Raw genomic sequence first — 14,170 nt, 5'->3', positions numbered from 1 at the left:
TCAAGCACAAAGATATTAGTGACATCCTCCACAACTCAAAATAATGTGCCATGCTCGGTAATTTTGTTAAAAGTCTTGTTTAGCTAATAGCCACTCTTGAGATTTACAGTCACATTCTAGAGAATAGGACACAATTGTAATCACAAAATCTGTGACACAAATAAATCCTAAAACTCAATGGAAAATGATTACATACACAGATCTAAAGAGTTAGAAAGTCTAGATGTTTACAAAATTGGCATAATGCATTGAATAAAGCAAGAGAGCCTTTCTTTCAGTAAAGGCACCTCTCTCGTATCTCTCTGAGGTACCAATGTAGAAGCTTTAGCAAACAAATTCAGAAGTCTCTTCTCCCCTCCAAACAAGAGGACACCTGGGCAACCTGTCCTTAAATCAAGATCCAAGCTTAGCAACAACAGCAGCATTGCAAAAACAGTAGTTAGAAGAGTTCGATTTTATTCCTTTTTACTTTTGTTAAATTTCTCTCAACTTGCCATGCAATGCTGGAAAATTCATGCAGTGGTCATTCCCTCACACACGTGCTCTCACTCTCCTACTCTTGGTTGGCCAAATAAATGTTGATAAATTTATTTGATAGTCTTAGATGCTTAAAAACCTTTTTTAAAAAGTACCCTCACCACATTTATTGGATAGCCTTAGATGTTTAAAAACCTAAAAACTAGTGTAAGTACATTATCAAGTGTTTGGAACCATCTGACCAGCTGCAGTCAATGTCATCTCTCCTCCCACACCTACTCTCCCCTACCTGCCCAAGAAAGGTCAGAATGTCTGTGACCTTCCAACAGCCTCCCTAATTTGACAGCGTGAAGTACTTCCTCCTATTTCTTTAATGTTGAACTGACAGGCTCTGTTGGGTTTTTTTCACAAACATCTGAATCTACAATGTATTTAAAATTGCAAGTTACCTCACATCCTCTTAGCAATGAGTGGTGACAACCTTTGAAAAATAAGAATTAACATGAATTATTTTAACCATGTAATTCATTGATTTACATGGTTTTAAAGCTCTAAACTGTTTGTGTAAAGTAGATCTTAACTTTACTGTTTGATTGTAATAAAAATTTTATTTTTATAATTACATAAAAGTAAATATGATGTCTATGTACATCATCTATGTGCACATCAAAAAGTCAGATTAAAAAAAGCCCCCACTGGCAGAAATGTCTCCACTCCCTGATACACGGATTTATAAAGCTATGGCTCAGACACAGCAAGGTTTTCAGATACTTTTCACCTTGTTGCTTTTTTTATTACAAAGCTCCTTCAGAATTTGTTTTCTTCTAAAATAAAAATGCCATTGTTATTCTTAAATTAAAATCACTTCATAGAAAAAACCTTCTCCAGATATTCTTCAACACTTTTGTAGAGTCACGGCTTCCTAATCAAACTTGAAACTTTCTAGAATCCAACAGAGTTTCACAGCTAATTTTTGTTCATGCCCTCATTTACATACAAATTCTTTTTTCCTACTTAAATGCCATCAAGTTATCTCAAATTAGTGATGAGGTGGGAAAATAGAAAGAGTGGAATATTGTAAGAGATAAAAGAATGATTGCTTTGCCATCCAGGATGGCTCCTCGTCTCTGGTGCTGTGTTGTTGAATGAAGGGAACTCAGAAGGGACCCCTCAGTCTTCAGGCCTGTGTGCCGTCTGAAGTCATCCATTTGTAATTCCCTCCTGCATAACTTCGTACAAGTACCAACACATCATGAGTATTCTTGTGTATAAGTTTGCTCCACCAGTTTAGGTATGTGAAAATTAGAGTTCATTTGCTTCTATTATTCCTGACTAGGAGAAAAGTTAAAAGGTGGGGAGCTGGTATGGTATAATGGGGGTCAGATAGTGCTAAGCTCTGGCGAACCATTACCTTAACTACCCAGTTGGGGGATCTCGAGTAAATCATTACCTTGGGGCCTCAAGAACCTCCTCAGGCCCTTGCCTTCCCCCACCCTCCACCCCATGCCACGATCCAGGGTTCTTAAAAACCACTATATGCAGATTTTGCTTTTTTACTCTAGTCAAATATGTCATTTCTCAAATATTTTAACAAATCTTAAAACAAGAATTAGAGTAAAGCAGCTCAAATAGCATCAATATGACAAATAGCATCAACACTTTTTGTTTAAATTTCATTTAAAAATGTAGAGAAAGATGAGAAATACAATTCTCTTAACAGCCAGAACCAGGTTTCCTCGTTGGAGACAAATGCGCCCTAAGAACACTGGTAACGCTCCACAAGACATTGCTTTAGGTGAAACTGAGCATTGTTAGCTAGAAAAGAGAAAATTTGCCAGATACTGTAGAAAGAGGATCATATAGAAGAAAGAAAAGAAATAATGGGGTATGAAGCCAAGAGAAAAATAACAGAGCATGACTGGTAGGTGACTGCTCCCTGAATCACACACAATTACGAAATCATTAAAGCCTGTTGGGAGTGAGCCTTTTTGGGGGACACTGAGAGACTAGTCTTTGCCTCTAGGCCAGAGACCAGCAAACTTTCTTCTAAGACAGGCAAATATCATATATTTTAGGTATTCAGGGTCATTTGGTCTGTGTCACAACAGCTGGGCGCTGCCATTGTTTTAGGCCATAATATCAATGAATGGCTGTGGCCTGTGTTTGTTCAAATAAAGCTTTATTTCTGGACACTGACATGGAATTCTATATCACTTTCATATTTTCAAAAATATTGTTCTTCTTTTAACTTTTTCCAACCATCTGAAAATGTAAAATCCATTCATCTTTCATGGGCCATACATAGATGGGAATAGGCCAGACTCATCCTGGGAGACCTGGTCATGGTTTGCCAAGTCTCACTCCAGCCCCGAGTGGGAGGCAGGAGAAACAAAACGGCACTTCTCTAGATGATGAGAACATGACCTTAGACATTCAGCAATTTAGGGAGAGTCCAAAAACATTACCGGCTGGGGAAGTAAGGTTTGATTGAATTTAATCAGATCCTCAAGAAGTAGCTGGACCCAAGGACACTTAGATTACAGGTTGAATAGATTGGAAGAGCTGGCCAAGTGTATTAATCCAAACTCTATAAACAACTCAAAATAACTTTAGCTCATATGAGAAAAAAAATAGTCAGGTGGAATTAGTGTAAGGACACAGGAGTGTCTCACTGAAAACAAGTATAGGAAAGTATAATGTGAACCTCTACATTTTCAGAACATAAGTCCTTTTGAGATACAAGAGCAAAAGCCTTGAAGAATGAGTTGAATTTGGAAGTCACAAGAGAATGATTTCAGGGGAGAGGAACCGCTTGTGTGAAGGCACAGAATCAAGAATAACTTTGATGTGCCGAGAATTACTGCAAAGAAATTAGCCTATGAGAAAGGAAATCAAGTGGAAGCCTGCCCATGGAGAAACAGGGCTCTGGACCCCTACCCCTGCTTCAAGGCAGAGAACATAGAAGAACAAGCAGATACGCCAAGGAGCACCTCAGGTGCTCTCAGGGAATACAACAGACGCAGAACCTACCCAGGCACCAGGAGCTCAAGGAATGGAGTGAAGAGCCATCCACTGAGATCATAAAATTCCAGAAGCAGGAGGCCAGGCCTATGCCAAAGGCTGGAGCCAGCAGCCAAACAGAAAAACATTAGAATGACTGACTTCCGGGAGGATAGGTCCATGCTTTTCTTTCTTTACCTGCTCACCTCATCCACCACCAAAGAGAAAGAGAAGTTCTAGTTGTAGTCAAGGTGGAAAAGGACTCCAAGGGTGCATGAGGGCATAAATAAGGGGGTAGATTATCTCGGAATACAGGAAACCTTGATAGGAAGCACTGAGGTAAATCACCTCTGGCCTCTGGCCCCTCTGTACCTCTGTGGATGGCTGCCCCCTCTGGGAAGTGGTCTCTGGGTGGCAGGCACGGAGAGGGCTGCTCTTTGCGCAGGAGGCATCCCTGGTTGGGAACACCTGACGGAACTTCTCGTGGGTTTTTCTTCCCTTGCCCTGTTGAATCCTCAGAGTGATATGATGGTTCCACATCAGAATCTGAGGGCTTAGGTCTCTTAGAAGCGGAGGCTTAGAAGAGAGGGCAAGAGTGGCCCTGCCAACACTCTCTCAAGGTTCTCTCACCAGGAGGGGAGGGTCGTGCAGTAAAGCCTTGCCTCCCAGTTAAAGAGGTGCCCTTTGCTGGAGTGTCCTCCAAGCACTTTGTCTCCTTTAGGGACCCATGGGGAGTGGCTGAGCTAGAGTTGGATGCCCAATGGGCAATTCAGGGATTGAACATCTGAATCAAATTGATTTGCATCAGAAACAAGTGAGGAGTCCATGACAGAGGTCAGGTTGGTATTCTGAGGCCTGCGGTGGGCAGTGGGCGTGAGCAGGGGTATAGCGCACAAGTGTGGTGGAAGGTCCAAGGGCACAGTAGTGAGGGAAGGGATGAAATGGGCTGGGGAAACAAGTTCACTCTGCTCAAAAGAGGGTATTTCCCTTTTAAAAGATGCAATAGGTGATCTTGGTGTTGTACCCCAAGGCCTGGAAAAGAAAGACAAGCTTCCCAAACTGGTCCTCAGAAAACAGTGCAAGTCTGCTTCCATGAGGTGCCTTAGAGAGAGGCCTCTCTAGACACCTGTCTGATAGAACACAGCATCTGTGCTGGCACCAACAGGACAAAAATAACCAGGACCGCCAATCCTCTTTCCTTCGATTACAAACCAATCATGAGGTGGAGAGGGGGAGCCATTTGTGCCCACCTGAGATTACACAATTAGACACAGTCTGGGAAGTTTTATGCTTTTCTCCAAGGCAGCCACAGAATGAAGAGCAGAGAAATGAGAAAGACCGACACGGGACAGTGCTCTGCTGGCATCAGCCACCCACGCGCTCTGAAGCGTTTAGAATGCAGAGTTAGTTGGTTTCGCTGGTTTGATGCCCATGAGCAAGGCATCTCTGAGGTGGTCATAGACCCACAGGAATGTGACAGCCTTGATTAATATTCTTGAAAAAAAATACCGATTGTGGATTATGCTCAATGAAACTGTCGATGCTGATGAAAAGGCAAAAGAAAAAGTCACTGTGTGAACAAACAAAAATAAACAAACACTCATAGACACAGACAACAGTATGGTGGTTACCAGAGAAAAGGGGGGTGGGGGAGGTAGTAAAGGGTAAAGGGGGCCAAATCTGATGGAAGAAGATTTGACTTTGGGTGATGGGCACACAGTGCAATATACAGACCATGTGTCATAAAAGTGTGCACTTGAAAACTACATGATCTTATGAACCAACGTCACCCAAAAAATTTAACAAAAAGTCATGTGAGTCTTCTGAATGTCTGATTCACCCACTAAAGGCAAAGAACAATGAACAAGGTGTTCTCTCCCTTTTATCTGACAATTTGGATATGCCATCAGCTATTCTCAGGCTGAAATGACAGGAAACAAGCTTACCAACGACATCCTTTGGAACAACCTCGAAAGTCATTGGTTTAAGAGCCATTTTAAGGAACAATGATGTTTCCTGAAACCAGTTTAATGTGGTTTTGTTTCTGAAAATATGCTCTATACAATCATTGTTCAGTGCCCACTCATTTTCTCATCTACAGTTATATAAATATCATCCGTTGGACATAGACTCTGTTATACATATGTGCGTAAACACACCAACAAAGACTCAGTTCCTCTCTTCAAGGAATTTACAAGCAGTTGGTGATTATTATTGTTGATTGCTACTATAATTATTCAGTATCATATTAAATCAGATACCATTTCTGAAGTTATTTTTTCAGTCAAATCTCTTAAGAGCTCCTTTGAGAGATAGAAAAATCTTTTCAGGAAAAAATAACATTGGGAATTTTGAAAAACACAGAAGAATAATACGAAGAAATCAAGAAGCAATGAAAGTTCTTAGACCTAGACTACACTACTTCTTATCACCACTGTAAACCTTCAGATTTGAGGTAGAGAACACTTAGAGCAAAAACCGTGATGAAGCCAAACTTTCCCATCAAATCATTTTAATTATAATAATCATAATCATAATTCCAAAAACGCTTCTTCAGCTACTAACAAAGAACTGGTTCTGTTTGTAGCCTAACATTACTACCTTAACTATGTTCTCTACTTTAGAAGGGCCACATGTTTTGTTGGGAACCAGCCTTTTTCCTAATATTATATAATTAAATACTTATTTTTAATGTGTTGCTATGGCTTTCGATAAAACAATAAAATTAGTTTTAGTTCAAGGAGCTGTGATAAATGCCAAGCCTTTGCAAAAGTGGTTGACCATAATACGCAGAAGAAAAAAAAAGCTAGCTTTAAAAAGATTGAAAGTTAGAGATCCAGACTGCTTAACCATCAAGTTGGGAATATTATCCCATCTCTTCTCCAGTATGCAAATTTATCTTCCAAATTAGAGAGAAAAAATAATGATCAAATATTTAAGGATTATGTTTCTTTTCTTTGAAGTAGTTGGGAGAGAACTGCGAAGAACAAGAGGAAAATGGTTTACCAAAAAAAAAAAAAAAAGACACAGCATTTCACTCAAAATGTATCCATCGGAATGTTTGTCCCTGGACCNCTCTTCTCCAGTATGCAAATTTATCTTCCAAATTAGAGAGAAAAAATAATGATCAAATATTTAAGGATTATGTTTCTTTTCTTTGAAGTAGTTGGGAGAGAACTGCGAAGAACAAGAGGAAAATGGTTTACCAAAAAAAAAAAAAAAGACACAGCATTTCACTCAAAATGTATCCATCGGAATGTTTGTCCCTGGACCTGCTTTTCAAGGAGGCGCTGTCTGCTCACGATGGAATAACATTTCCTGGCAAGGAGAGGACCATCTTCTCTGTCTTTCACCTCTGGCCATGACCCTAAATTCTACCTGCTAACCTGGACATTAATTAACAGAAAAATGACTCAATAGCCCTTCAAACTCATTATATACAAACCTTAACCATTTTCCCTAGCAAAGTCAAACTCCTCACATGCTGAACACCTCACCTAACAGATCATCATTCCCAGTCCCACAAACTAGAACACTACGGGTTAGTTTTAAATCTTCACATTTTCTCTCTTACCTCTGTTACGTCAAGCCCTACCTTAAATCCACCTTCTCATCTGTCTTACTGCCCTTTCCCTAATTTAACTCCCCATGATCTTGGTGGTGAACTGATGAAAACATTCAGTGCCTCTTCCAATCTTTTTTCTCCCTCCCCATAAGTCCTTTGCAGTAATACAAGAGCTATCTCCTCAATTACATGAAGATATGGTTGTGTCTCAATATCCTTCTTGAAAATATCAGCTGAAAAATACTGCTAAGCTCTTCTGAGTGTCATGCAAGGCCCTTATAATCCAGCACTGTTTAACACTGAGGGTCTACTTCAACGTATGCATCCACACACCTCCTGCTACACTGAACTCTTCCTTCCGAAGCAATCAAGATGTTCATACTGCCAAACCTTTCTCTCGCTGGTCCTTGTGCAGAGAATGCTCTCTTGCTCACACTACATGCCCAGACTACACAAGTCTGAAATCCCTGGTTGGAAACCAGAAGAGTAGGGGCTTGTGGAAAACCAGCCCTTGAAGCAAAAGCAGGTGGGAAAACATGATGTGGTCAAATATGGGCAAAGTTGAAGATTATATGGCAAAGCTGAAAGTGCAAGGGCCTTAAAATCTAAAGGGGGCAAACCCAAGTGCAAAGCTGAAAAAATTGATTAAGGAAAAAAATCATGCTTCCTGCACCAGGTATTTAATTCATCTATAAGATGGTGCTGGACAGAGACTCTTGGCTTGATGCTCCTTTGGAGGATTCAAGACCCAACTTTCATGGGTTTTCTCACAAGCGCAGACTTTATAAGGCTAGAATCCAACACACTAACATTACAGCCTGTTCATAGCAGGCATGTGTTAGCAAATATCACTTGCTTAGAAAATAAGAAACTATTTCTCTTAGATCAACTAATAGGTTGGGTTCAAATGTTTTGGGTAGCATTTTTTTGTAATTTTCTCTCTTTGGCATACTTCCTAACTTTAAGATTTTGTTAATAAAAGGCATTGCTGACATGCAAGGGAGAGCTAAAAACAGCACATGCAATTTTATATAACCAGGCTTATCCTAGCATGTCAGGTCACCTTAATCCTTCAGTGAGCAAGGACTAGTTGAACTTTGAGGTATTTCCATTCATTATAGTCTTATTTCTTGAATGTCTGAGCTATCTGTGACCGAGAGCCAATTACCATTGCAGGCCATTAATCATCACTGTTGCTGAATGCCAAGAACTGGAGTGAATCTGCTTATACTGTTTTACCTAAGTTTCTCTACAACGCGCACACAAATGAATAGCTGGCCCCACAAGAGAAGGCCAGTCTTATGTAGGCTCTGAACTAACTGCACATAAAGCTTCACGAAAAGTGCCTGCCGACAAAATGTGGTAGTTTACGTAATTTATTTGTAACTTTTCCACATTTTAGCAATAAAGCATAATTCAAATATCATATATACCATTTTATATTTCATAACATAATACACTTGAAAACTAGTTAAAGTTTTCACTATATCAAAAGATCAGTTAGAAAGTGTTTTGAAAAAGTTGATGTGTATCAAAAACTGTGGCTGTCATGTGGTCACGGAGCTCGTATTTTAAGTCTAATCAATATAAAGTGTATGTTTTCCAAAATAAATACTACTTCCTATATGGAAGAATGCTTCTGTTTTTAATACAGAACTATGTCAGTTAAGTGAATCTAGGCTTTTGTACTTTCACAGACCCCTAGAAGACAGAGTCACAATGGAAAGGAAATACTATTTGCTCAAAACGGACCTGAAGGATTATAAAAACTAATTTCATCTACAAATGGGTAAAAAATTATATGATATGGATTTTGGCTTAATAATAGAAGACTGTCCTGATAGTCTGACATCCTAAAATAGAACGCAGTACCTTGGCGAAGAGAAAAAGTAGAATCAAGGAAACATAGAGAGGTTGAAGCTTGGGTGGTTGAAATGAACCTAAATTCCCCGTGCAGAAATTAATGACTTCTAGGAAAGTAGATTTCTAAAATTTAAATTTAGGGACTGCCCTGTAATTTAAATTTAGGTGTCATCATCTCCTCCATTATTTCAAATCTTTAACAAAGACAACTATACAGAGAATTCTGGAGGGCGAAGAACCTGAGTAGTGCCACCCTCCCACCAGGACAACAGGATTCGGAGGAAGGGATCTCACGTAGACAAGCAGAATGCAGAGTGGAAATGAAGACTTCAGAGGTGGTAGAAACTAAAAAGAATGTAAGTTTCCCAGAATTCATAAGAGATAGGAGCTAATCACAAAAGGGAAGATTTAACCCAAAATTTCTGTGGATTTCAGAAGACATTATAAGCCCAGAGTATACCTCAGTTACCATTTATTTATCCAAATTTATTGAGCACCTGCTATGTGCCAGGTACTATGCTCTAGGCTGTGGAGAGAAGATATACAGCAAGTGATCAGAATGGCTAGGGTACAGTGAGCGAGGAAGCATAGTAGGAGATGGAGCTGGAGAGTTAACAGGGGCAGATGATAGGGCCCTGTTGGCCACCAAAAGGACTTGGTTGGGGAGATGGGAGCTGCTGAGTGAGATAGGAAGCCATTGGAGAGTTTTAAATGGAGGAGTAACATGACCTGACTAACATTTTACAGGACTTCTATCCAAGGTGTTTAAAATCGTCTCAAGAGAATGAGGGGAGAAACAGGCAAACCACCTTGAAGGCCGCTAGAATCCTCCAGGTTAGAGTGATGGTGGCAGGATGGCTCTTCGCTGGGGAGGTGGTGAGAAATGGTGTGTGGGTGTATTCTGAAGGTAAAAGGTCAGGGTTTGGTGACAAATCAGAGGAAGAGTGCAAGAAGAAGAGAATATTCACAGAAGAGTCTAAGGTTTTCTGCCCGAGCAGCTGCAACAATGGAAATCAATGCAGATTTCTAAACCTGAGACTTTTTACCCAACCTTTAAACTCTAGGAAGAGACAGAACTGAATTGTACAAGTGACCATTAGACTACCCAAGAATTTTCCAGCCACATTCAGCCTGTTTTCTTCTCCATTCTCATCCTGAAACATGAAAGAAAGGCGAGCTTTCTCCATTTTCAGCCTGCTAACAGGCTCAACAGTTTTTCACCAGTACCTGAAGTGCCAATAAGAACATTTCACATGTGTTTTCATTAAGTATAACTAATATCTTATTTTGATTTTAAATAACTTTTGAGTAGATTTTCATTATTTGCAATTTTCTCATTTGGAGAAAAGCTACCTCTAGTTATGAACAGTCTATAAATTGCCAAGTTCCTTGAATAATGATTAAGACCACCCTCTAAACATGACCACAAGTCTGATCCCGAGTGGATCAGCCATTAATTCTGGGTGGAGAGAGAAAGGGGACAAGAGAAAGTTGGAAACAGGAGATTGGAACTAATTTTTTGCTATGTAAATCCATCCACCCAGGACATACTAATCCTGGGCCTGTTTTTTCCAATTTGCAGACTTAAAAGTGAAAAAATGTATCACAGGTTTGATGTGAAAAAAAAGTCTTATTTTGCAAATGCAAGCATTTAATGAAAATACTTTGATATTGCCAATGTTTGGGGTAGTGAGGATGGTGAAAAGTAGGTATGCGGTTGTCTATATGGAAAGCAATAATTAATAAATAAGAATAGAAGAATAAACTGTTTCACATATTCACAACTGTGAACCTACTTTTGCTTCACCCTGTGTTTTCACCAAGCAATAAAAGTGAAATGCAGTCGGAGAAAAGCAATCATGACTGCTGGCCAGCTGCTACCCGACCAAGCACTACAATGCACTTCCTTTTGGAGAAATATAGCCATTTTTAGCCATGATTAAATCCTACAGCTCCCAGAGGGTTGTACTCAGAATCACATGGTACAGTGTCCACTCCCTCCCTCAGGAAGATGGGTGAAGGCCTTGCCTACAGACTTGGCCAATCTCCTACCAGCTGCACCTCCACCCCCACACGCAGGAGAAAGCTGAGACTCAGTACTAACCCCTACTTCCTATATATAAAATTGCCTGAGTTATGTTTCATTTCTTACTAATTTTTCAAAGTAAATGACAGAAAGCATACATCTGTAGCTTTCAAAGCAAAAACAAAAGAAGATTCACATTCCTGTTTGATACCATAGGGTGTAATAAAATCCAAAAAGATTTCAGACTTTTATTATTGGTATGTTCAGAAATTTTGTATTTCTCGGTTTTGTGGTCTGTCATATAGAAACAGAACAAAGTAAAGAGTGAGATTTCGGGTGAAGGAATGAGAATACAGCAGAAATTATTTCTTCTCTATGGTGAATGTTATCTGTGGAATTAAAACTTCTTTCATGTAAACTATGAAGATAAAAGATCAGTTATTTTGCCATTCAGAATGAATCTGTCCTTCTACATCCATAATTATTAACACTTCCACTTAGCATACTACATGACCCTAATACAGAATTATCTAGAAATTTTGCAATTTTGTAGGTTGTGTTTTTTAAAGATTCTGAAACCCCAGTTCTCTATCTTGAGATGGTTTTAATGTGCCCTTTAATTGGAGGCAGGAAAATTATCTTAATATTAGACTCTAAAATAATTATTAAATTCCCTTCCAATGTGTAAATTATATGGCTTTCTACTTTGTTTTAAAATAAAATAGAACTGATTATCACAGCTAAATTTTATTAGAACTTTTCTGAAAAAGAAAATTTCTAAACTCCTAAAATTTCTCAATTTCTAAAAAAATTATAGTTGTAATTAAGTTGGGTTAGTTTCATCAATTCAGTAAAAATGGTTATTTACCTCCTTCAAAATATATTGACCATTAATATGCACAACAACAGTCTCCGTTTTGAGTTGGACACTTCTGGCTACACATAACAGAAAAGCCGGCTCAAAGTGGTTTAATCATATCCATTGCTTGTTAACAACATGCTGGGCGAGGTGGTCCCCTGGCTGTGCCGTGATGACACGAGGACCAGACCCACCACCAAGGCCATCTCCTCGCTCCTGACTTTTCACACTCCGATTGGCCACAGCCAGTCGGCTGCTGCTGCAATAAACCCCAAACTCAGAGAGAGAACGTTTCCTCTCAGCCCTCTGTCCTTCCAGGACGGACAGTCTCTCCTAGAAGCCCCAGAAGTCTTCGCCTTTCATAACACTGGCTGGAACTGGACTTCACGCCCCCAAACCAACCATAGCAATGAAAAATGAGGTGGCCGTGATGCCATTAAAACAGTCATGACTCACCCCCTGGCCCTGACCACCCTGTCACTCAAGCAGCCTCGGGATTCTTTCGCAAAGGAAAGAGTAAGAACACCCAAATGTCTGCCATATAGAACATGTGCTAAGTACGATATACGTATTTTCTAAAACTTGGGGAAAAAACATAGCATGTATACTTATAATTCACAAGTGAAGAAACTTCAATGAGGCTTCAAGAAATCCAATGATGCTACTGCTCACAACAGACAAGTCCGCGCTGAGGCCTCACTGACTGGCGGCCTCTGTTGGAGCCAGGCAGTCGCGGATACAACCACACCACGAAGAAAACAAACAGGTTCCTCCACACATTCATATGTTTTTGTTCCTGCAAAGAAAAACTCTCTCTGAAGTTGAGGTGACAGGGACCATCAGTTCCAGGGAAGAGAAAATACGACCCTTCCAGACTCTCCATAAACTGGCGCCGTGTGACTCGAGACCAGAACAGGTGATGTGTCATCAGTGGCGTCTGGTTGATGGTTTGAGAGCCTTGTAATTGTTTACTGACTCAGGCCCAGCTTCCCTTCACTTCTGCTTTAGGAGAAACTATTTTTCTATAATTTAGTGGTAAGTGATTTTTGAATAATGAGAACTTTGAGAGAGGAAAGAGCAAGTTATATGAACAGAGGCAAATAATTGGAGATGTTCACAATGCAAGTCATTTTTTTTCCAGAAGGAGCACCTGCTGGATTCCCTGTTTTTTTTCTTCAGTGGGGCAAAAATAACAAAAAAAGTTCTTTGTTGTTTAAAGATATTGATGCTTGGGTATGAGGTGTCAGAGCAGCTGCTCTGCACAAAAGTAGGCAGTAGCAAAACTGAATCTTCTCCACAAGATGCTAATCATTGTTCCTGTTGATACCGTCTTAGTGAAATGTCCTATTAGGTGCCGTATTTTCTGTCTGTAATCTTCCATCAAGGGAAATTAGATAGCCATCATTCTGTGTTTTTAGATAATGTTTGGGGGCAAATGTTTACTTTTAGAATAAGTTGAATCTCGAATGCTAAAAATAGACTTAATATTGATAAGTGAGTAGAAGGGGAAAAGAAGCAACACTATGGGGCCATAGTCCCAGCACTGCTTTGAACTTGCTCATTGATGTTCAGTGGTAGCTCTTCCTGTCACATTCCCTTTTTCTTAAATGGCACTTGTAAAACCTGTTTTAAGAAAACAGTTTATTTTGGCCTTGGTGACACAGAGGTTAACAGAGATGTGTTACATAGATCTCATGTAATAGCCACAGAACTGACCTGTCCTGGATGCCTTCATGTCCACCTTTGCAGGCAAAAACATAGGAACAGCTCCAAAGAGGCAGAATCAGGAATACAATGGACTTCACAAGTTGGTGAGAAATGAAGAAAGAAAGAACTAAGTCATCTTTTATCTGAAATTATACAAAATATAAATTCCAGTCTCTGTGGTTTCTGTGTTCTATGCTTTTTCTCATACACGCCAAGAAAATCTTTTTCAAGTTTGATGTGATGTCTAAGAAAATTTGTTAATTCTTCCCAATTTTATACTTTTGTGCCTATTATCTTAGAGATGTATTCTTAAGTGTTTTTAAGCTTGGTGATTCCTCAAAATAGTAAATATAGAGTTGCCACATGATCCAACAATTCCACTCCCAAATATACATAGGTGAGAAATAAAAGCATGTACACAAAAATTGCCCACAATGTTCACAGCAGCATTATTGATAATAGCCGGAAAATGAGAACAACCTAAACAGTCATCAACTAATGAATGGATAAACAAATGTGCTATGTCCATACCATGGAATATTACATGGCAATAAAAAATCATAAAGTAGTGATACATGCCACAGCATGGATGAACCTTGAACCATCATGCCAAGGGGGAGGAGTCGGTCACAAAGGACCATATACTGTATCGATCCCACGTGTCCAGAAGAGG

General features: G+C 39.6%; 1 long non-coding RNA gene across 1 annotated transcript; it reads left to right on the top strand.

Annotated features, from left to right (window-relative positions):
- Positions 1-4,142: 4,142 nt before the first annotated feature.
- Positions 4,143-11,349, top strand: LOC118996849 (uncharacterized). The gene is made up of 4 exons (XR_005068566.1): positions 4,143-4,316; positions 9,071-9,261; positions 9,653-9,739; positions 10,867-11,349. It is a non-coding gene; the product is annotated as an uncharacterized LOC118996849 (long non-coding RNA).
- Positions 11,350-14,170: the final 2,821 nt, after the last annotated feature.

Source organism: Sturnira hondurensis, unplaced genomic scaffold, assembly GCF_014824575.4.
Source record: "Sturnira hondurensis isolate 20B ecotype Veracruz unplaced genomic scaffold, ASM1482457v3 Scaffold0011875, whole genome shotgun sequence".
In the NCBI taxonomy this organism is placed as follows: Eukaryota; Metazoa; Chordata; class Mammalia; order Chiroptera; family Phyllostomidae; genus Sturnira; species Sturnira hondurensis.
Note: the sequence above shows the minus strand (reverse complement) of the source record. Positions and strands in the feature narration are given on the sequence as shown.